Genomic DNA, 23,520 nt, shown 5'->3' with positions numbered 1-23,520 from the left:
AGTATTAATTTGATAGCTTCAACGACAACTTATCAAAAGAATACAAGAAAGTTCACGTTTACCAAGGAGCTAAAGAAATTTAGGACACCTTGGTCATCATTTATGAGGGATCAAATGAAGTCAAAAGGAATAAGCTGAGACTGGTGACAAGACATTATGAACTATTTTCGATGCTTGAAAACGTAAACATTCAGAGCATGTTCAATATGACAACTTTGATCATATTGATAATATCCTACAAAGTCTTCCCAAGCAATGGAGACCTCAGGTCACAACTCTACGAATGTCAAAGAATTTATGTGGAATGTAGGGATACTAAAAGTTCATGAGCTCGAGCTTCTTCAAGATTGTTCTATCAAGAAGAAGAAACATATCGCGCTTAAAGCTATCAAGAAGACACCTACCAAAGCTCTTAGAACAGATGAGTCCTCTGAGGAGTCAGACGATGAACATGCCTTCATGGACGAGAACGATGAAGAGGAGCTTTCATTCATCACAAGAAAGCTCCAATCAATGTGGAGGAAAAGGAAAGACACAATGTTTAGGAGCATACGTTTGTTATCTAGCTCTAAGAATAATGCAAAAGACAAACAACCAAAAGAACAACTGTTTGTTACGAGTGCAATAAACCTGGACATTTCATATCAGAATGTCCCGAGCTTGAAAAGATGAAAAAGAAGTCAGTCGAGCCCATATACGAAAAGAAAAAGATGCTGATGAGCACTTGGGAAGACCTGGATACATCTGACAAGGACGAGGATGCCAAAGTATGTTTGATAGCAGGGAATGCTGAGAGTACATCAGACAACTTTAATGATGAGGTAAACTTTTCTGATCTACACTCAGTAAGAAACACATATTATGAACTGTTATCGTATTCGTCTAAACTATCCTATACATATAAGATTTATGTAATCAACGCATAGAACTTCTCACACATAGAAATAACCTACACTAGTGCATAAATAACATTTAATGTCATGTGTTTAACGTCTAACGAAAGGAAATCCAACATAAAAAATGACCGGTGACAGTTTTGTAAATAAAATAACATTATAGAAGTCGGTTAAATGGGCCCCGACGTCAAATAAGGTATAGACGTCGGCTCCCCCAGGGTCTGACGTTAAATGGTATGCATACAGGATTGAAAATTCCCTATTTTATTGCCTTTAGACATCGGCTACAGGCCCTCCGACGTCTAATTGCAATTAAACGTCAGCTTCCCCTCCACAGACGTCAAAAATATTCGAAAATATCTCATTTAGGTGCCAATATTAATTTTTTTTCACCTAGGAGTCGGCCACCCTCCCCACAGACGTAAAAAAGGTTTTAAATTGCCTTATTTTTGGTGTCAATATTAATTTTTTTTACCACTTAGATGTCGACTGGGAAGAGGGGTCGATGTTTTAGAGCACTTTCTCTGCATTTTTACCCACTCCAAAACGCGAGCATCGGTTACGCGATTTCTCTCTCGCTTCGTTCAACTTCTTCCTCTACTTTCTCTCGTTTGTCATTAACGTTCAGGTAAGTTTTCTTCCACTTTGCACCGTTTAAAATTATTTTACACCGATTATATTACATTTGGAACCATTATCTTTCCTTTGCATCAATTCAAATTCGTTTTCATTTGCTTTGGTGCAGTTCTTGAGCACGTTCTAGGACAACTACGGCGACAATTTCCGGATCGTTATTGTGTGCGTTTTTCTCCTCACCCTCACAACGGCACTTGTTTTCTCCCTCACCTTCACTGTTAGTTTCATTTTTGGGTTTTTATTATATTAGTTGTTGCATTTTCATTGGTTATTGTACTTGTAATTAGTTGTTACTACTTCTAAAATTCTGAAAATTTTTGTGGTAAATTCTTGTGTTCGATGTTGATTTTTCATGGTTTCAAGGGAAGAAAATATTGACAAAATTTTTAAAAAAAGCCCATAAATTGACGTCTGTTGTAAATGCAATAGACGTTAATTGACGTCTTTTCAAAGAAAACAGACGTCAATTTAACGTCTCCTACTATGACGTCGAACGTTTAACAGACGTCAAAAGCCTAAAATAACAAATGTTATAAGCTATTTTTGTGTTAGTGCTAAAAGATAAAGTAGTTACATTTAGGGATAATGTTAATACACTTCAACAAAATGTTAGCAATCTTAGGTTAGAGTTTTGTGTCGCAATCATGCCTCCTCAACTCTCAGATTCCCCAGTCCTTCAACATTCCAAACCAATGAAGCCCTCTTCCAAACCTCCTGACCGTCATTGTCATCTCATCTGACATCGGAACAAGATGCACATGATATCACAACATCCTTTCCTACTCCTGTACTAAGAACTTACATGCCTTACGCACGTAGTTCTTCCACCTTATCTACACACCTCTAAGCCAAACTAATCATACCCAAAACCCTAATTTGTTTCCTTTCCTCTTCTTCTTCACCCCTTTCATCCTCTACCTTTACTTTTACCCTCTTCCTTAACCATCAATTCCCTTTTTTTCTTTTTCTCAGTCGCACCTTTCAACTCCCTCCTCCTTCTTCCCTCACATCATCACCATCGGAGTTGGGCTGTGATGTCTTTTCTCTCATTCCCTTTTGATGTTTATCAAATAAGGGGGAGAATGGAGAAAGAGTAGACGCGTCAGCATCTAGGAGCATGTTCTCGCGGGGAGTACACCAGAAGTTAGGATAACATAAAATCAGGGGGAGTTTCTCTAGATTCTTAGAGTTCATCTTAGGAAATCCATGCTTACATTCATGTAATCTGTTTTGTGTTTTAATAAAACTTTGTTGGTTATTGTTTATTTGTATACCTGTTCATTTTATCTATTGTTTAATTTATATTGTCGCTTATCACTTCTATTTTTATACGCAATATTATTTCTTCGACCGTGTCCATTAACCGCATGCAAAAGATAAAAACAATAAAAGATGTAAAACACACAACAAACCAAAATACATAAAACTTAAAACTAAATGTTGAACTAAGGGAGATTATATCGTTTAAATGTGTATTTGTTAAATATGCCTAAACACCACTAGTACAAAAACAACGTATAACGTCACGCGTTCAACGTCCAACCACTGAATAACCAACGTTAAAAATGAGCAATGACATTTTTGTAAATAAATGCAATTATTAAACGTCGTTGAGAATTGTAATTCGACGTAAAAAGATATAAAATGTCGAATGACTTTTAAATTCGACGTCAAAAGGTTAGTCAATTCAATAAAAATTTGAGCGGAAGATTTAAAATTCATTCACTTTATCTTAGCGCACGATACCCTCTTCTCTTCTCAAACTTTTCTCGAACGAAGTTTGACGAGTATCACATGTAATCTTTCTTTCATTTGATACAAATGCATGTTAATTAATAACTTTATGTATGATTTTTGTTTATTTTAACCGATTATTTTCGTGCTCTTATCCTTCATAGGTGCATTCTACTTTCTCTCTCACTGTGACGAAACTTTATTCCGATGAACCCATCTTTTGAAGGTTAATTTTCGTTTTCGTTTTCGTTTTGAAGAACTTATTTGTTGAACTTGTTTTTTTTTGTTGAACTTGTTTATTGTTGTTGTTTGATTGAACTTGTTTGTTGTTGGTTATTATTGTTTGTTGTTGATACTACACTACACGTTCATAGTTCATGTTTTATAAAATACCAAAAACTGAAATTTATTGTTTTTTTTTTTGCTTTTTTAGGTCTCGTAGAGTTGTAAGAAAGGATCACAATTAATTAAAAAAAACAAAAAAATTGATTAACGTCGAATATTGACAAATTCGACGTAAATTTAACGTCTCTTGATTTGACGTCGTTCGTGAATTCACCGTTAAAAGCCTAAAATATTCGACGTTGTACGCGATTCTTTTACTAGTGCACTCTCATGTTTTGAAGTTTAATAAAATAACCTTAAAACGGGATAATAATTTGTAAACAACTTAGGATGAAAACACAAGACTTAGAACTATAATCCCCAAACATAGAAAACCTACACAAAGACTTAGGACAAGAATCCACAACATAGAAAAGCTAAGGAAAACATTTAGGATTTTAGGTAACAGAAAAACATCTAGGCTAAAACACTGAGACGCATGGTTGAACATTATTGTTCCTAAAGCATATAAAAGAGTTGATAATAAACGCTTGATGCTTATGATTCCTGAAAGAGGTATTCAGCATAACTCTCGGAAGCAAAACAGTCGAGACGATGTCTGTGACAAAACACTTTAAAAAATTGTAATTATTAAAATATAAAAAAGAAAGCTTTAACAAGCTAAACAATATATGTCTAAGAAAGAGACAAAACCAAAAGAAGCGTTTATTTGACTAAACGATACCATAAGCTTAAACAATACTTCATCCAGCGATGAAGTCTCTATACAATACTTGGTATCTTAAAAAAAGAGGTTAATTGCAAAATGCTACGTAACGGTAAAAAATCATAAAGCACTTTATTGTTCTGAGCAAACATTAAAGGACATTAAATGCTCAATGTTAAAAAATAATAAAAGTGATAAGAAAAGACATATCTACTACACGCACAATTTAGTCTACTCTTTGTAGATAAGCTATTCTACATGTATCCACAAAGCTACAAATCAAATATCAAAAGTGGACGTTAAAGACAAAGAATATATTCACATAATGCTCGTCACTCGAAGCCATACCTGAGGAATCATAGTTAGGATTTTTATTTTTCTTTTCTATCTTTTTGTTTCCTTTTTATTTCAAGTTTCACATTTTTTCAATTAAAAAAAATTGTGATTTCTTTTGAGAAAATTGTGAAAATATTAACTTTCTACTTTGTGGGACTTTTAAACAATGTCTCATAAGAAATTTATCAAAAATATTTTCTTATTTTCAATAAAACATATTGACATTAGAATTTAGGATTTGATTTAGTAACTAGAATTATCATAATCTTGTAATAGGAATCGTGCTTTATGTCGAATGAATTATTGAATTAATTAGAAGTCAGCCTAATTGATTCATAATTATAAATTATTAATTGAGTTAATTTAAGAATTACTTGGTTGAATCTTTTGTGAAAGAGTTTTTAATCTTGTGAGTTTTGAGTTTAATTTTGGTGGATGGACCACCAAATGTCATTCCTATTTTTCTTGAGTGATTTGCTCATGTTTTGTTTATACTTTAATATTTAGCTTGATTCTTTTTATTTTATAACTTAGGTAAATATGAATGATTTGATATGATTGAGGCATTTTTTGTTTTTATCTACTTGTCCAAATTAGTCTACTCTAATATTAATCTATTGGTAAGCCCCTCTGAACCTTAAACCTATTTTTCTTGTTTAAAGCCACTATAAAACCTTAAAAAGAAAAAGATTATGTTTCCCCCTTACCTTAGGATGAAAGAAGGAGCTGATGGATTGTATTAGGAATGAATGACGAATAAAGTGTGTGGGTAAGTATCTCACCTAAAAAATAATAAAAAGGAAAAAAGGAAGAAAAAAGTTTCATGGAAAAGAGAGTGTGAAAGGAAAGAAATATAAGAAAAAGTAAAAGTCGAAAAACAAAATGTAAAAAAAGAAGGACAATTGTTTTCTCAAAACAAGCACAAAGAAAATAATATATTTATTTCTCAAAATCTTTGCTTCTTAATTCTTTCTTTCCAAAAATTTTAAGCCTTTATATCCTAAATTTTTCTTACCTTTGATTTGTCCACATTACAACCTTTGAAAAGTTTTCATGATCTTTGAATGCATGTTTTCCAAAAGTATATGAATATTATAATCTTGCTAAGTTATGTTAGTGTTTACTTACATGAGTATTTTGAGTAAAAACACAAGTCTAAACACTTAAGAGAGCATTAGTGAGAGAATATACATTTTAGCTTGAGTGATCTCTTTCATACTTGATTTCCTGGTAAATTCAAAAGATAACTCATGTGCTTAAAATATAGTTTTTCCATTCGCATGGTTCATGACAACTTGACTTAGAATGTTGATTTGTTTCTAGTGAATATCTTTTCCTTTGGTTTAATGTTGATATAAATATTGACCCGAAATAAAGTTTTGAAATTACTAAGTTTTTTCCAAGACTACAAAAGGATAAGTGTGAGGGTGTAAAGAATGAATATTTATTCTCTTATTTAGCCTTTAATTTTCTTGATTGGTTTTTGTATTTTAAAAGAATACTTTAATTAGGATTTTTTATAATTGAATTTATTGAGCATGAGATACAAAAACATGTTAAAGATATATTTTTAGTTGCATAAATGTTCTTCGAATATTTTTAGGCATGTCTGTGCAACTGCAACTAAGTTGAGCTCATGGAAGTGTGAAAATAAATTGGTTAAAGTTTCATGACACCTTAAAGATAAATCTAAGAATAGCAAATAATCAAAATCACAAAAAATCAAGCCAAACATCGCATGAAAAAGACAAGAAAAGCATGGAAAAGTGAAGAGATTTGACTAAGCCAAGAAAAGGGAATAAGGAACAAAAATTGGACTTTGTAGTTTCCTTTTTTTTTCTACAAAAAGGATTTGATAATTGATAAGTATTTATGATAAAAGATAATTTGGAGAAAATATATCTTTACATATTTTATTTTATATTTTTAAATAATTACTTTATTTAACTATATCAATAAATATCAAAATATAATATTTGACAAATCTTTTTTAATCTAACAAAGATCTTCTCAAATATTTTTAGATTTCCACAACAATCAATTATATCTTGAAGATATTAGAGTATTTAGAAGATAATTGGAGGAGATTATATTATTAGAAAGAATATTACAAGAATAGAAAAGCCCAAAACAAAGTCAAGTCCAATTTTTGTATAAAAAGGCTTAGGAAAACACATTAGGGGAGTTGAGGAACCCTTTAGGAAACCTAATTTCATCCTCTCCACCACCTTTTACATTATTCTCCATCATCTCTTTCTTCTAGTTTTATGTTATTTCTAGATTTCATGCAGTGTTAAGCCTTTGGGATTGATTCTACTGTAATTTCTTAACTAAATTTTAAGCTTAGATAAATAAATTTGTTTGTTCTTTTGATTCTTGTGGTGATTTTTTTTATCTATTTCTTTTGCTTCTTAATCAAGTAAAAGTAATGATTTTTAAATTGTAACAAGTTAGTATAGTGTTAAATCTACATAACATGTTAATCATATAAGTGCAAGGGTTTTTATTTTTAATTGAGAATTTATTATGATTAAATATACACTTTCATGTGATTGAATAAGTTTTTGTCAATAATTGATAATGTACTTTGATTAAAGGGGAAAAATTTAACAATAATTAATCAAGAATGTACATTGACTAATTATCTTTTTACTTGATATAAGAGGTAAAATAATAGACATCAATAATATTTAATTGTGAATGCACTTTAGTTAAAATTACTATGATTAATCTACAGAGTTCTTGTTTTTAATTGAGATTGCGCTTTAGTTAAAATTACTATGATTAATAATATTAATTTGATTGTGTCAACGCTAGCATTTTCAAGTACCATGACACAAATTTTCCAGCATAAAAATACTCAATTCAAAGATAAATTTACATAGGGATACTCCTCTATTATAAGCCTAAAGGTGTCTACAAATTCTAGAAGAAAAATCCTAATACTCTAACTTTGAGACCAAGATAAAATCATTTCCATTAGAAGGATGACACATGGACACTACTAAAGAGAAATATTCTCTTTTAGGAGCATGAAACATTGCTACTACTAAGAAGAAATTTTCTCCATTAGGAGCATGCCACGTGGCAAGGGCACGTGTCTCACAAAAAAGAACAACTTTGAGATCACCCGCCAAGGGCCCACAAGCTTCTAGAAGGTTTGCTCTCAAACCAAAATTTTTATCCTAGATCCATGTGTCTCCTTAGGGCATCTTTTCTAGGCCTAAAACCCTACATTGCAACCTAAGGTCTAATAGAAGGCCCTAAAGAAACCCTAGACTATTTGACCCATTATTCAAGACTCAAAATAAGCCTAATCTACTAAGAACTCACTGATGGTCCATGATGATAAAAGTTTGGATTTACCTTGCACATATGACTCTAATTCTTTTTTAGTATATTTGATCATGACTAAGAAGTATGTCATCATAAGTAAAAACTTATTACAAGTAGTATATATAAAAGGTCCAAATAATGCATTTAATATCATTGTGCTCAAACACTTGCTAGCTTAAGTATTAAACTGTTTTTTACGGTTACCATTCAAACAATTTTGTACGACCTTGGAGACTGATACGTAGAAACAATTTTCTTAATAAAAATTATCACATATAAATAACTTTTCTGTATATCAAAAGATTCGAATAGAAGCCACATTTCTCGGTGTATTCAATGAATGTAAATGTCCAAATGCCCATAATAATAGTGTAACTTTTAAATTATATAAGGTTAGTCCCTCTTAACCTTTCTGGACGAATCTTTGATGGATCTTATTATTGTTACCTTCACAATTTTTTTGCTACTTATGTTAACATATTATATACTATATGATTCAGTGGTTTGTTTTTAGGGAATATATAATGAAATTATAATCTTACTAATAAAATAATAATAATAATAATAATATATGTATTTATGTATGTATATGTATAGTTATGGGTAAGACCTCATGTATAATATAATATGAAATAAAAATATATAAATGTATTATGTGGTAAGAAAAGTGATGTATTTTATTAAAAAAAATTATGAAAAATAAAAAATTAAATGATTAAATTTAAAAATAGAAGGATTATAACTTACAAATTAATTTATTAATTTAGTAAGCATAAAAGGAAAATTTTAGCATATTTATACTTTTTAATTTGCCAAAAATTTGTTAAATTAATAATCACACTATATTATAAAATGTTGTTATAAATTTACCATGTAAACCCTCAATGATGTGGAATGAGTTAATCCTATTAACTCGTAAGTCTCATGCGAATAATTCGACCCGACCTATGTTTAGCAGTTATGTGAAGCAAAACGGGACACACCCTCCCACATTATCATCTTTATTCTTAATTAAAGACTTTTTAAAAATACGTGTATTTGATATGATGAATTTATAAAAAAGAAGTAGATCCTTAATAAAATATAGAGAAATTTGTCTTGTTAGGAGGGTAGGCACATTTGTCCTTTTAGGATAAAAATACAGGAAGTTGGAGTATAATATAAATTGAATGTATGTGATTTCAACATAATGTGGTCATGGTATCACTAGAAATAGAAGCTTATACGGATCGTGTATTTATAATTTATAAATACAAATTGAAGGAGACATACACATATAAAGATATATATATATATATATATATATATATATATATATGTGTGTGTGTGTGTGATGTAGGTACGAGGTACTTTAATTGATCCAAACGGCGTTATATTTGGCCGTACTTTTGCAAGGAAAAAAAAAGTGAAAACTGTGTCCACCAGTTAGTGACATTCTTCTTTTATTGGTGGGTTATGTGGCTATCTGTTGCATCACGATTGAAAGTGGAATTACTTTATTAGTGTTGGCCCTATGTTACATGTTGGTTAATTCCTTAATAATTTTCTAGGTTCATTTCAGATATAACATCTGCATTTCCCAATTTGTATAAAGTTTAGGTACAATTATCGTCTTATAAAATTCTATAATTTTCACTTTTTTCACCTTTTCTCCCCTCCAACTAAACAAAGTTATAGTGCGACAATATAAACTATAATTAACTTATTCTCCAACAAAACTTCCTTCATGCTTCCATAGAAAACATTTCTTCTTCATTCCAAACTATCTTTTATACATGCTTAGATGAATCTATTATACAAGAATTTACAACGTTCTCGCTGCTATTGTTTATATATAACTAGAGAAATGAATTTGTACTTTTCAAAGTTTTTAAAATAATAGGAATTATTATTAAATATTAGAATTACAAAGTTATAAAAAAAATTAAAATACATTTTACTTTATCGTGAAATTAATATTACAAAGAAAATAGTTTTACTAAAGGATAAATTTGAAAAAAAAAAAAATATATATATATATATATATATATATATATAATACTAAGGAAATTCTTAGTATATTTTGCTATAAATATACATATTTTTACTATTAAAAATACATGGTCCTTATATAGTAAATATAAAATTAAATTAAAATGAATAATAAAAAATATCAGTTTGACTGAAACTTTCAATTTCTTTAAATCTAAAGAATTCTGGCTAATTTCTTAGAAAATTATCTTAATGTTGCTAATGTCCTATTTCATTTTATTTTTCCTAATGTTACTCGAAAAGAATAAAGAGTTGATTAATCTTTCTTCGTTGATTAAAATAACTAATTAAAAAATATTAATTTGATTTAGATCAAACATAAAAATAGTTGTCACAAAAGACATGTAATATAGATAAGGTTGTCTACGAAAGTTGCCCCCATTATAAATAATAAAAATATAATTTTTAATACAACATTAAATAATTCAATTCGCATGCCATTTTATGACGTCAAAGTGTCATATTTGGCCCTTCCAAATTCGACTCCTTTATCTAATTATTAGAACATGCAACTCGCTAGTTAGTAGAGCTAAAAGAAAAATGTAATTTCCATGATAAATTAAACAAAGGAGAGAAGAAAAATAATTATAAAATATAATAAATAATATGGTTAAAAAATAAAAACTATTTTTTTTGTATAAAACATCATTTAGGATAGCATTACTATGAAATAATCATATTTTCATCTAGGTTTTCAGTTCAATTAATCATAGTAAATAAACTTTTAAATATTGTTGAAACTTGTTCCAATTTAACGGATGATATCTATTGATAGAATATGAATATAAATAACATTTAATTTTCCAAATTAAATATAAAAACGGAAAAGAACTAAATGATCTAAATCTCTCTCCTTCTTATTGTAATTGTATTTTTTTTTATATATCTCTTTTGTTTTGTATAGTAATTGTACAATTATAATTTCTTCATTTTATTTAGAAGAAAAAAAAATGATATTTTTACAATAAATTTTAAATAATATTACATTTTTTAATATTTAAAAAATAGTATGAAATACATTTTTTAGTTACTTTAATGTAAATTAAAATTCATAAATGTATGAAACTTAGATACAGCTTCTAAACTTTAAAGATAAATTGATATAATAATTTTAATTTAATTATGTTAAATTTGTTTTATATATAAAATATGTTTTATTTTATCATTTGAGTTGTTTATACTATTTTGAAATGTTATCACTAATATATCAAAATTTTAAATAAAAAAAATATTTTCATGTTAAAATTTTAAAACTAAAAATATATTTAATCCTAAAAATTTATGAATATATAAATTTGATAATTATTTAATATTAAAATAAAAATAAGTGTAAATTTTTATTGTAACGTTAGAGGATATAGTTCCTTACTGTGATCCTAGGTAAAACCTAACCTAACCTTTTTCATTGTCTAAACTTTCATTTATAGTTTAAAAAGAAAAGGAAGACATTAATTGTTTATGCAATTGGTTGGCTCAAATTGCTGTCGGCAGAAAGTTTTTGTTTGATTTTTGCACGTGGAATCGTGGAAAGTCATTGATAAGTGATAATTTCATATTATCCCTACTTTCTTCAATAATACCCTTTCTCTAACATCTTAAAACATATCACCCTTTTTAGTTTTATTTATCATCCAAAACAAACAACTCACCAACCATCTACCTCCATTTTAAAAATCTTCTACCCTACTTCCTCTCATACAACACCATATATTATTATATATCAATATGTTCCACTATACTTATAAATATGTTTCAATTTCATTACTTTTCTCTTGTTAGCTTGACTTTTCTAATTACATCATCTTATTGGTTACACACTAGTTTAATGAAACAAATATAAGTGCTAGAAATGATATAGAACAAGAAAAATATTTTACTTATAGCATATGTAGAATCAATTTCTTCTTAAAAGAAAAGATATAGTAATAGCCTAACACAATTATTATTGAAAGAAAAGAAAAGAATATGGGAGAGAGGAGTGGGGTCGAACACTTTCCACTATCTGGCATTGTTGATGAGATGAAAAATGCAAGACGAGAAAAGAAAGAAAGAAAGAAAGCATGATGATGAAATAAGGTGAATTGTTTATTGTAATAATTGAGCAAAAGGGGATGCAACTAGATCTTGGAAAACTTATTCTACTCACCCACTTAATAACAATAAGAAAATGGGCATTATTACATGGGAAAAGCTCAAAAGCTTGCATATTATAATCAAATTTTATGATGTGTAGTGGACACGTGGTGCATCAGAACAGATACGAACATATCAGTTATCACCTACGAGAGTTTACAGCTGCTTACGTCATCGATAATCACATACATTGGATGATATATGAACTTGTGTGTGTCTTGTAGTTTATCCGTACGACGTACTACCCAAACAAGATCATAATTGGCCATTGCCCAATACGACCTTTGAGCTTTTCGAAGGACAAGTTATTAGCAAACTAAGAAATTAGATATATTGTTTTGTTTATCACTTTTCAAAGTTGCTGTGGACCATCATCATGTGGGGGTGTGTTCTTATCTTTATGTATTTTTTTTAATTAGTTTTTGTATTTTAGAAGTTCTATTTGATTGATAATTTTCTATTATATCTAAAAGGGATGTGTTAAGTTTATTGTCAATATAGATTCAAGTTTCTATGATACCTAAAATTTATAATTATTTTAAAATATGAGACTAAAATTAAAAAAAAACTAATGAAGATAAATAGAAATGGATGATTATGAAAACCAAAATTATAAATAAATAAAATTAAAAAAATTATATTTCATTTAAATATTAAAGAATGACATTTGACATCCACGTTGTTTATTACAAGTAGTAGCAACTTGTGTCTCTTAATTAAGGAGTGGTATATTTCCGAGTCTTAATATATATGAGTAAAATAATTTTAAAATGATATTAAATTAGTTAATGTTTAAGCCTTGACCCAATAAATTATATGTGTATGCATAATGTATGTGTTTGTATTTATGAATGATGTAGTTAGTGGTTTTGAGTTGTTGGGTTTTAGATTGTTCGGGCTAAGATTTTTTAATAGTAATTGTGTTGTAGTTGAACTTTAATAGTATGATTTTATAAATTTTCTTGCTTGACTGTTTGACATTTAATCATAATTGTGTACCAAGAGTTTAGGACTCGTTGGATAAATTTACGAAATTAGTATGGAAATTTACTTGGTAAATTTGGATTTACTTTGATTTGGAGGAAAGAATTTAATTGTATTAGGCCGAGAAATCTTTTTAACTCGGTGATAAAAATAAATTTTAGTAATTAAGTTGGACTTAATTGATCTTCTATATAGTTTCCACTCATAATCCAATTGAACTCGAGTTTTGTGCATATTTACTGTTTTTTTGAGACTTCTTATATTGAATTGAAATTTGTTTAAAGCTTTAAGTAATATTATTGGAATGGTTCAATTGTTTAAGGTAATTTTTACTCAAACGATATATAATTCAAGATTTTTAATTTTAGATTCTTTGTTTAAGTAATTGGATATTTATTAAATAACTAAGTATTACATAAATGAGAAATATTTTACGTGAGTGATTTCTTATCGTCTGAGTAAAATGAAGTTCAAAAGTTTTAAAATACTCATTATTTCACTATTGTCGTTCAGCGGTGTACTTTTCTATTGCCTTTTTCTAGTGTTAGTTTTAGTAATCTTAATCTTTCTATTTTTTTTTATAAATATATTATTTTTGAATTCTTTATATGGGATGAATTATATGACTTTAGAATTGATCCTTTATGTGTGTATATGTGTGTGGTACAAGATGTGGTTGTCTTGTTTTATCAACCATATAAAATGTGGAAGGTCTCTCACATGAAATTTCTTGTTTAAGGGATATTTCCTTGATTTTTTTAACATGTTTGACATAATTAGTTTCTAATTGTTTACTTTTGAAGAATTTTTTATTTGTAATGAGTTAATTAATTGATATAATAATAAATGAAAAACATGGCTATATAGAATGGTGATAATTGATTTAATATTTTGGCATAGGAAACAAGATTATATATTTTTAAATGGATGAATAATGTGTATATAGATGGTTATTAGGGAGATAACCTATTTTACTACAAGTATAGTGTTAGTATTAAGTTAGAAATATTAAGAGATGAGATTTCTAGACTTTATTTATTTTTGAAATAATGTAGATCAAAATATCAAATAGAAAATTTTTTATTGGTGAAATTAAAGTATAATTTTTAAGTATTTTATGTAATTAAACTATAATTTTTAAATATTTTATTATTATATATGATAATATAAAAATTGGTAATATAGGATTGAAATTGAAGTCTAATATATATATAGATAGAAAGTGCGTCGTGAATGTTTGTACAAATGCACAACTGAAAGGCAGCCAACTTTTCTTAAAATATTTATTAACAAGTATTTATTGGAGAAAAAAATATATAAATGAAGTTTCTTTCATAAATTAATTTTTAGTATAAAAATTTCTTTAGAAAACTATTTATATATCTGTACAGTTGGAAATATCATTTCAAATAGATAAAACAGTGAACATAATTTAAATTTCAAATAAAAATACGTTAAAATACTAAGGCACCCCGTATATATTTATTTATTTTAAAACTACTAAATTAAAAAAAATTATCCCTACCTTTTTCTTTTCAAATCCAGTGCTGGATATTACTTAATATATAGAGACACAAATAAGTTAGGTGTTTCCGTGTTTGGTTGCGCGTTTAGTTCGTGTTTCTCAGTACTTTTCACGTCAAAAAGTTTATGCAAAAGCGATTCTACGGTTCTACATTTAGCTTTTATTAAATCAAACATTTTACGAGCATTATCCCGTTATGTGATAAGGTAAGAATCTTTCCAACTTTTTCAGTTCATTAATTGACTAGACCGTTTTCGTGTACGGCATTTTTTTAAAATCTCTTTTGAGAAAATTATATTAAGGTGGTTTAGTACCCATTTTTTCTCTAGTTTTGTTAAAAGTATTCAAAATAGTCTTATCTTAGTCTTATCTTTTTTAATATGTTCATAGTTGTTTTATATTTTGTAAAAATAGTTGTCCTTTTTATTTATTGCGTTAAAAGTGTTAATGATGTAATTGTCTTCTAACCAAAACTAAATGAGTTCTCTAATTACTAATTACGTGATATTGTTGAGGTCAATTGACTTAGTAACATAGGTAAAAATGTTAAAAGTTTAAGTGATTGAGTAAAAGGAAAGAGTTAAGGTTCGTGAAAAGTATCACCACAAGGCCATCATGCCGCCATTAGCGCCACCACTTTCTCATGCAATCAAACCTCCATAGCCACCACGCCATCAACCTCCATGCGCAAACATTGCACCATATTCGTTCTGAATTGCAGAACCACCATCCACCTTCACTACACACCTTTAGCAGCCATGGCGACCTGCACAAAATCAGAAACGCATCAAACCTTAAATCGCGCCTCGCCTCCACCACAACCATGCTCACTCAATCGCGACAATGCATGCAGAAAAATCCCAAACTAGAATCGTGATTCACTCCTTTAAACCTTAATCGCGAGTTCCTTCTCCCTCGATTCAAAACCTACATCAGATATCAGAAAAGCCTAAAACCAAATTGTTTAATTCGAACCTCCACGACCAACATTCGAAAGCCCTAACCTAAATCGAGTCGCAACGACGAGTTCATCTCCTCTATCACCTTCGTGCACCGTAAACAGTTCTCCTCCATCTTTGCCTTCTCCACGAACTCGAAGAACCTATTGAACCAGGAGCAATAGAAGATAAAGAAAGAGTTTATAATCTAGCAGAAGCAATGAAAACTGTATATGAAGAAAGATAACTCGTACACTTTATTATAAGAGAGTGTCATGGTTTATATACATGCAGAAAAGTGTAATAACAGAAATAACGGTAAGTGCTTTTACACGTAAAATAGAAACTTGAATTATGTAGATATTACTCTCCCTTAATTCAAGTCAGTGAGAGACACAACTCCAACTTCCTTTCGCATAGCTTCAAATTTGTCAAACGCTAGGGCCTTCGTGAACAGGTCTGCCCATTGTTCTGCAGCTTTACAGTAAGACAATTCAATCTTTCCTCTATTCACCATATCCCTCAAGAAGTGATATTTCACTTCTATATGTTTACTTCTCCCATGACTCACATGATTTCTGGCTAGATTGATGGCAGAAGTATTGTCCATTTTCAACTTCCCTGGACTCTCCCTTACAACTTTTAGTTAAGCAAGCAACTCCTTGAGCCAAACTCCTTGGCAAGCAGCATAACATCCTGCAATATATTCCGCTTCACAACTCGACAGTCCAACAACTGACTGCTTCTTAGAGCACCACGAGATTGGTGCTCCATTCACGAAGTAAATGTATCATGAGGTGCTTTTCCTCTCCACAGTATCACCCTCGTAGTCTGAATCACAAAATCCTATGAGCTTTAAACCGTTCTCCTGATTCCCATAAGAAAACAATATCCCATAGTTTGGTGTGCCTTTGATGTATCTTAGGATACACTTAGCATAATTCATATGGCTCTTCTTGGGTTGGCACATAAATCTACTAACCAGACCTACACAAAACGTCAAGTATGGTCTGCTATTACACAGAAAACGCAAAGATCCCACTATCTACTTGAATCTCGTTTCATTTACCTCCTCTTCTACTTCGTCCTTTCTTAATTTCACATTCACCTCTAAAGGACTTTTGGCAGCATTACATTGATGCATTTTAAACCTCTCCAGCAGCTCCTTTATGTATTTTTGCTGATGCATAACAAGACCTTTAGCTCAACGACTAAATTCCATTCCCAGGAAATAGCTAAGTTCTCCTAGATCCGTCATCTCAAAATCGTTTTTCATCAACTCCTTGAATTCTTCTATATCCTCTAAGCTCGATCCTGTCACCAAAAGGTCATCTACATACAAGCAAATGATCAACAAGTTACCTTCTAATTCTCTTTCACGTAGACTCCATGTTCCACTACGAAGCAAAGATGAATCAATCTTCTTATTCCAGGCTTTGGGTGCCTGTCTTAAGCCATAAAGACCTGTCTGCATTTTATACACCTTTTCTTCCTTATCTCTCTCTGAATCCAGGAGGTTGCTAGACGTAGACCTCTTCTTCTAATGTCCCATGCAGAAATGCGGATTTAACATCCAGCTGAAATATTGGCCATCTTCTTGCACATGCAACCGCAACAACCAAACGTATGGTTTCTAGCCTCGCAACAGGTGCAAACACCTCATCAAAATCAACTCCTTTTCTCTGCAGAAAGCCTATGGCCACGAGTCGTGCTTTGTACTTTGAAACGGTGCCATCCGGGTTTAGCTTCTTCTTGAACACCCATTTGACGCTAATACTTCGCTTTCCAGGTGGAAGATCTACCAGCCTCCACGTGTTGTTTCTCTCAATTGATCTAAGTTCCTCCATCATTGCATTTCTCCATATCGATTGCTTCAATGCTTCATCCACATCCACAGGTTCTGCTCCAGCCATCAGAGTTATATGAATTAGGCTCCCTTCTTCATCAATTTCTGCATCCGAATACACCTCATAATCAGAAAATCTGGATGGCTTTACCATTTGTCTCCTTGGTCTTTGAGAAGCATTCCTTGATTCAGTGTTGCTGTTAGGAGTAACCTCAACTCTTTCTTATGTGCATCATCAATAACTCTGTGCACCAGTGTCTTCTTCGGACTTGCATGCATGTGATCCCAATCCCAGCTTTCCTTCTCCAGTACGATCACATCTCTACTTATGATCATCTTCCTTTTCATCAGATCATGTAATTTTTATGCTCCAGTAGCATGATACCCCACAAACACCATTGGCTCGCTTTTATCTTCCAACTTGGTCCGCTTCTGATCTGCAACATGAGTGAAAGCCAGTGAACCGAAAACTCTTAAATGCTTCACGGATGGCTTTGTTCCTGTCCAGACCTTCAGTGGCACTCTGCCTTCAATGTGTTTAGTGGGACACCTATTGAGTAGATAAATAGTTGTCGAGACAGCCTCAGCCCAAAAACTTCGTGGCAAGTTCTTCTCTTTGAGGAGACATCTGGCCATGTTCATGATTGTGCGGTTCCTTCTCTCCACCAAACCATTATGTCGAGGCGTATACGGTGCAGTAACCTCATGTGTTATACCTTTGATCTGACAAAAGTCTTCAAACGCATGTGAAGTAAATTCCCCTCCACCATCAGTTCTCAAAATTTTCATAATCTTCCCACTCTCTCTTTCTACACAAATTACATATCTCTTGAATACCTCCAATGCTTCACCTTTTGTCTTGATCACATACACCCATATCATCCTGATGAACTCATCCACGAAAGCAATGAAGTATATGTTTCCTGCCAATGATGGTACCTCAAACGAACCACAAACATCTGAGTGCACTACTTCCAAACACTCTTTCGATCTCATCTTAATCTTTGACTGGAAAGGTTTCCTAGATTGCTTGCTTGCCAAACAAGATTTACATGCATCAACTGGTAAAGAAACGCGTGGCATACATGACACCATGGTCTTTTCCTCGAGTTTCTGCACATCTCTAAAATTTAAGTGGGCAAAACGTAGATGCCACATCCAACTCTCTTCAATCTTCACAGTAGACAAACACTGTAAACTTTCTACAACATCTAGACACACCTGAAATGTTCTATTCTTTGAGATCTTGTTGGTCAAGATCAGTCTTCTGTTGCTGTCATACAACTCAACTTGATCATGATTTCCCATGATCACTATGTATCCCCTTTCCACCAGTTGTCCAATGCTGAGAAGATTACATTTCATATTTGGCACGAACAGCACGCTGGAAATAATCGCCTGTGAACCATTATTCCTGTTGATGATCACGTCACCCATTCCTTCAACCATTAGTGTGCTATCGTTTGCAAACTTGACTTTGCTCTTCTTTGTGCCATCAAAATTAACCAGTCATTCTCTATTGCACGTCATGTGATTCGAGCAACCTGAATCAAGATACCAGTTCTTGTTCAACGACTTCACACACTCATTAGTTGTCATAACCATTAAGGTCAGTGGTTTTGAATCTGATTATTCCTGTGCAATGTAAGCCTCTTTCTCTTTGCTTTGAAACTTCTTCTTTTACTTCCCTTTGCCTGAGAAACATTCATATGAAAAATGCCCGAATTTATGGCAGTTGAAACACTCGATGTTTCTTTTATCTTTCTTCTTCGAGATCCTTTCAAAATTGTTTTTCTTCTCTGCTGAATCAGATCTTTCATCTGGTTCATCTGCACTACTACTCTCTTTCTTCCATTTTCCTTTTCCTAGTTTCCCTTTCCATTTCTTAAATTTCTTTTTCCCATCGCTCTTAACATGTTGCACCTTCATGTTGCACCTTTAGAGCTTGCTCATCATTCTTAACAGGATTCCTTTCCAACAATCGCATTGCATGTGCTTCTAAAGAACTTTGTAGTTCTTCTATCTTCAACGTCTCAAGACCCCTGGATTCTTCTATCGCAACAACAATGTAATCAAACTGTTGAGGCAAAGATCGCATTATCTTCTCTATTATCATGAGGTCGCTGATAGATTCACCGCAACTTTTCATTTGATTAGTAAGTGTCAAGACCTTGTTAAAATACTCACTAACCTTGTCATTTTCCTCCATTTGAAGAAGTTCATATTGTCTCCTTAACGTTTGAAGTCTAATTTTCTTGATTTTTTCCCCACCAGCATGACAGCGCACCAGGATTGTCCAAGCTTCTCTCGCCGTAGCTGCACTTTGTATTTTCTGAAAATGCATATCATCTACGCATTGGTGGATGATGAACAGGGCTTTGTCATCTTTCTTCTTAAACTTTTCCTTCTGCTCCTCCATGTCACCACCAAGATCAGCCTCATATCCCCTTTCTTCCACAACAACACTAACACCTTGATAACGAAACAAGACTTTCATCTGTGCACTCCACCTGCTCCAATTATTGCTTGTGAGAACAGGGAAGCTTCCAGCAGGAATATCATCCATGACACCTTCTCTTTCTTGCCCAAGAACAATCTTCTTGCCCCTGTTCAAACGTTTCAACCACCCTTCTCAACCACCACAGAGTCTCCGTGAAAAGTGAATCAAAACACGCACACCCCAGGTCTCTTCAACCTGGCTCTAGATACCACTATTGAACCAGGAGCAATAGAGGATAAAGAAAAAGTTTCTAATCTAGCAGAAGCAATGAAAACTGTACATGAAGAAAGATAACTCGTACACTTTATTATAACAGAGTTGCATGGTTTATATACATGCAAAAAAGTGTAATAATAGAAATAACGGTAAGTGCTTTTACACGTACAACAGAAACTTGAATTATGTAGATATTAGAACCTAGATCGCGTTCTCGCGAACCACCATGGCCAATAAACATCTCATTCTTTGTAGCATCATATTCTTCATCGCACAAGAAACGCAGACATCGTCTCCTTCATGCAATGGAAGAACCAACAGTCGCCGCATATGAGGGTTGAAAACCCTGATTCGAGAAGGAGAGACCATTCTGTAATTGTACGAAACCCTAATTTAGGTGGGAATCCCTCTTTGACTGAGCTTGTCACGCAATCACTAACTGGAGTGCTCATTCATTTTTGGCTAAGGTTGGTTAGCGTTTTTAACATTATAAGCAAAAATGACCAACTTAAACCCTTTTTACAAAATATGGGATAATTGTGAACATCTCAAAAAAGGTAGAATCACTTTGAACACACCTAACAAAACTATGAACCAAAATTGGTATTAAGTGTATTAAAATAGAATAATTTCAAGGAGTAAATTTCTTATTATACTTAATTTTTGCACAAAAAATTTAAGTCTCAATTTCTATTTAAAGAAACTAAACACTTTGTTCATCACTTCAACAAGTATGGCAACTTATTTATGAAAAAGTAAAAGTTTTTTTTCCTTATTCGTCAAATATATATTCATTTTTATAAAGTTTATTGAAATGAGTACACGCCCTTTTACAAAGAAGATACCTTTTGCTATATTTATATTTTCTTAATTTAATTTATGGTAAAGCCATGAAGTAGTTAAAGATATTTCTTTTTTCGGGTTAAGAAGTCCGACAAATTCACAGATATCATTTATCTCACATTCAGTTTTTTCTTTTCTTCAATTTTATATTTCATCGGCATGGTTATGGCAGTTGGTATAATACAATGAAAAAAAAGTTATATCGCTATTTTTTGTTGTGTCTAAATATATTCAAAACTTTGAGTAAATATTTAGTTCGACATAATAAGTATTAAACATATATTTTATTTAGTATAAAAAAAGAAGAATATTTTTAGTATAGAATTTAAAAAATTATTTTGTTTGAATTTGAATTTATTAATTATAATGAGTTAGTTAAGCATATATTTGATATTTATTAATTATCACATGATTATTTAAAATATTAATATTAATATTTAATTAGTATTGATTGAAACCTTTCATTTTTCTATTCCTATTAATATTAACTTCTATTTTAATGAAAATAATAAACATTAAAAATGGGTTCAATTATTCCAATCATTAATATAAGGCTTAAATGTTTACTTCGTCCCTATGTTAAGAGGTGAATTTCTGTTTAATACCCGATTTTAAAAATGAAGACATTGAGTCCCTATGTTATAAAAAGTGTATGAATAAGGTCATGTCCGTTAAGTTGACAGCAACGACGTTAAGTCCATGCTGATGTGGCCGTACTATTTCTCTTCTTTCCTCTACTGTCCAGCTTTTTCTCTCTCTTGTTTAGTTTTTTCTCTCTCTTGCCATGCGCCTTCACTTCCACACTCGTATTTTTTGGGAAACCATTCTTGCTTACAAGATAAATGATGAATTTTTCATATGAACAATCTTGTTTTGTATGGTTATAATTATTTCCTTTCACTAGTATTAAACTATCTCTAAGTAGCTGGTCATTGATTTCATGAAACTTGTAGCTTGGCTTGAATGATGGATCCAAGCAACCTTTTACCAGCCAATGGACTTGAAGAGGTCTACCAAAATGTTTTTAATGGCAAATTGTCTAACTTTGAAATGGTTGGTATTGCCTCAAATGTAGACCTTGTTGTCACCAAAACTACACAAATTGAAGCTCCAAATGGAATTTCTGAAAAATTCATCCAGTATGATAACACTGCAACTGATTACTCATCCAAGGCAGAAATCAAGGAAGGATCAGGTGACTGCATAGGTGTGAACAATGTCACCATTTCTAAGGTGAGAGGATTTTTATTCCCTTGAATTGGTTTAATTAAATCATTAATACTATTCAAATTTAGTATTTCATCTCATGTATTTTCTCAATGTTAGGAAATAGAAGCAGAAATCGTAGATCAGACAGAGGAATCAAAAGCATGAAAATGTACTGTCAAGAGTAAGAATGCAAAGTCACCAAGCCCCAGAGGTGTTCATGCAAGTGCAATTAAAAAGAACAAAGATGGAAAAGGTGAAGAGGTAGCATCTACTGTTTCCAATGGTACTTTTGCTTCAGACTCCATCCCAAGAGAGCATATTAAAAATAGATCATTGACCGACAAGCAGGCTCGACTGTCGAAGGTAAACTAACTTTTTAGTACCTTTTTTTGTTTATGAAAATTTTCATAGATGATCAGGAATTCAAATAGTTATGTGCCCTTGGTTTCTTCTTTTATTATTTTGATTTTGATTTATAAAAGTTACAATTTTGGCACTCTCTGATAGTTCTTATATTTTATGCTTGCAGCATGCTGGGAAGTCTAGCGTGGAACCTTCTGAAGCATCAATGTATTTCAATTATTTTGGTTTTTTCATCATATATTAGTTGAAGAATGATTGGGTATGAATAGTCCTCATCTTCATTAGTTGACTAGTGGACTTTACTTCATTGGAAATAGGGAGAAAAACAGACCACGATTATCAAAGAAAGGGCCCCCTGATAATCTTAATCTTCAAGGAGAAGCAGAATCTTCTTCTTATCCTTTTTTATTTTCTGGCTGAGCATTTTTCTTCTCATGAATGGAAATGGAGAGCTGATGCGGATTTTTTTATATTTATATTATAATTTTTATGAGTGACAAAATGTGTGATTATGCTTTATCCTTAATCCCGTTATAAGTCCTACTGTAGACGAGAGAGACAAAGATGAACAAGAGAGAGAAAAAGTTGGACAGCAGAAGAGAGAAGAGAAAAAGTACGGCCACATCATCATAGAGTTAACGTTGTTGCTGTCAACTTAACAGACATGACCTTATTCATATACTTTTCATAACATAGGAACCCAATGTCTTCATTTTTAAAACCGGGTACTAAACAAAAATTCACCTCTTAACATGGGTACGAAGTAAGCATTTAAACCTTAATATAACTTAAATAAAATTAAAATTTGTGTAATAAGATTGTGTTTTTTTATTAAAAATAAAACATATCATTACTTGGTGTACTAAATTGACTATTTATTTAATTATTTTATAACTTTTATATTTAAATATTTAAAATTTATTTTTGTTTATGCAAAAAATTC

The 23,520-nt window shown here is 31.3% G+C and overlaps 1 pseudogene; it reads left to right on the top strand.

Moving 5' to 3' along the window:
- Window positions 1–21,968: 21,968 nt before the first annotated feature.
- Window positions 21,969–22,997, top strand: LOC108324660 (uncharacterized; annotated as a pseudogene).
- Window positions 22,998–23,520: the final 523 nt, after the last annotated feature.

Source organism: Vigna angularis, chromosome 3 (assembly GCF_016808095.1).
Source record: "Vigna angularis cultivar LongXiaoDou No.4 chromosome 3, ASM1680809v1, whole genome shotgun sequence".
Classification (NCBI taxonomy): domain Eukaryota; kingdom Viridiplantae; phylum Streptophyta; class Magnoliopsida; order Fabales; family Fabaceae; genus Vigna; species Vigna angularis.
The sequence above is the reverse complement of the archived record's forward strand: the minus strand, read 5'-3'. Positions and strand labels throughout refer to the sequence as shown.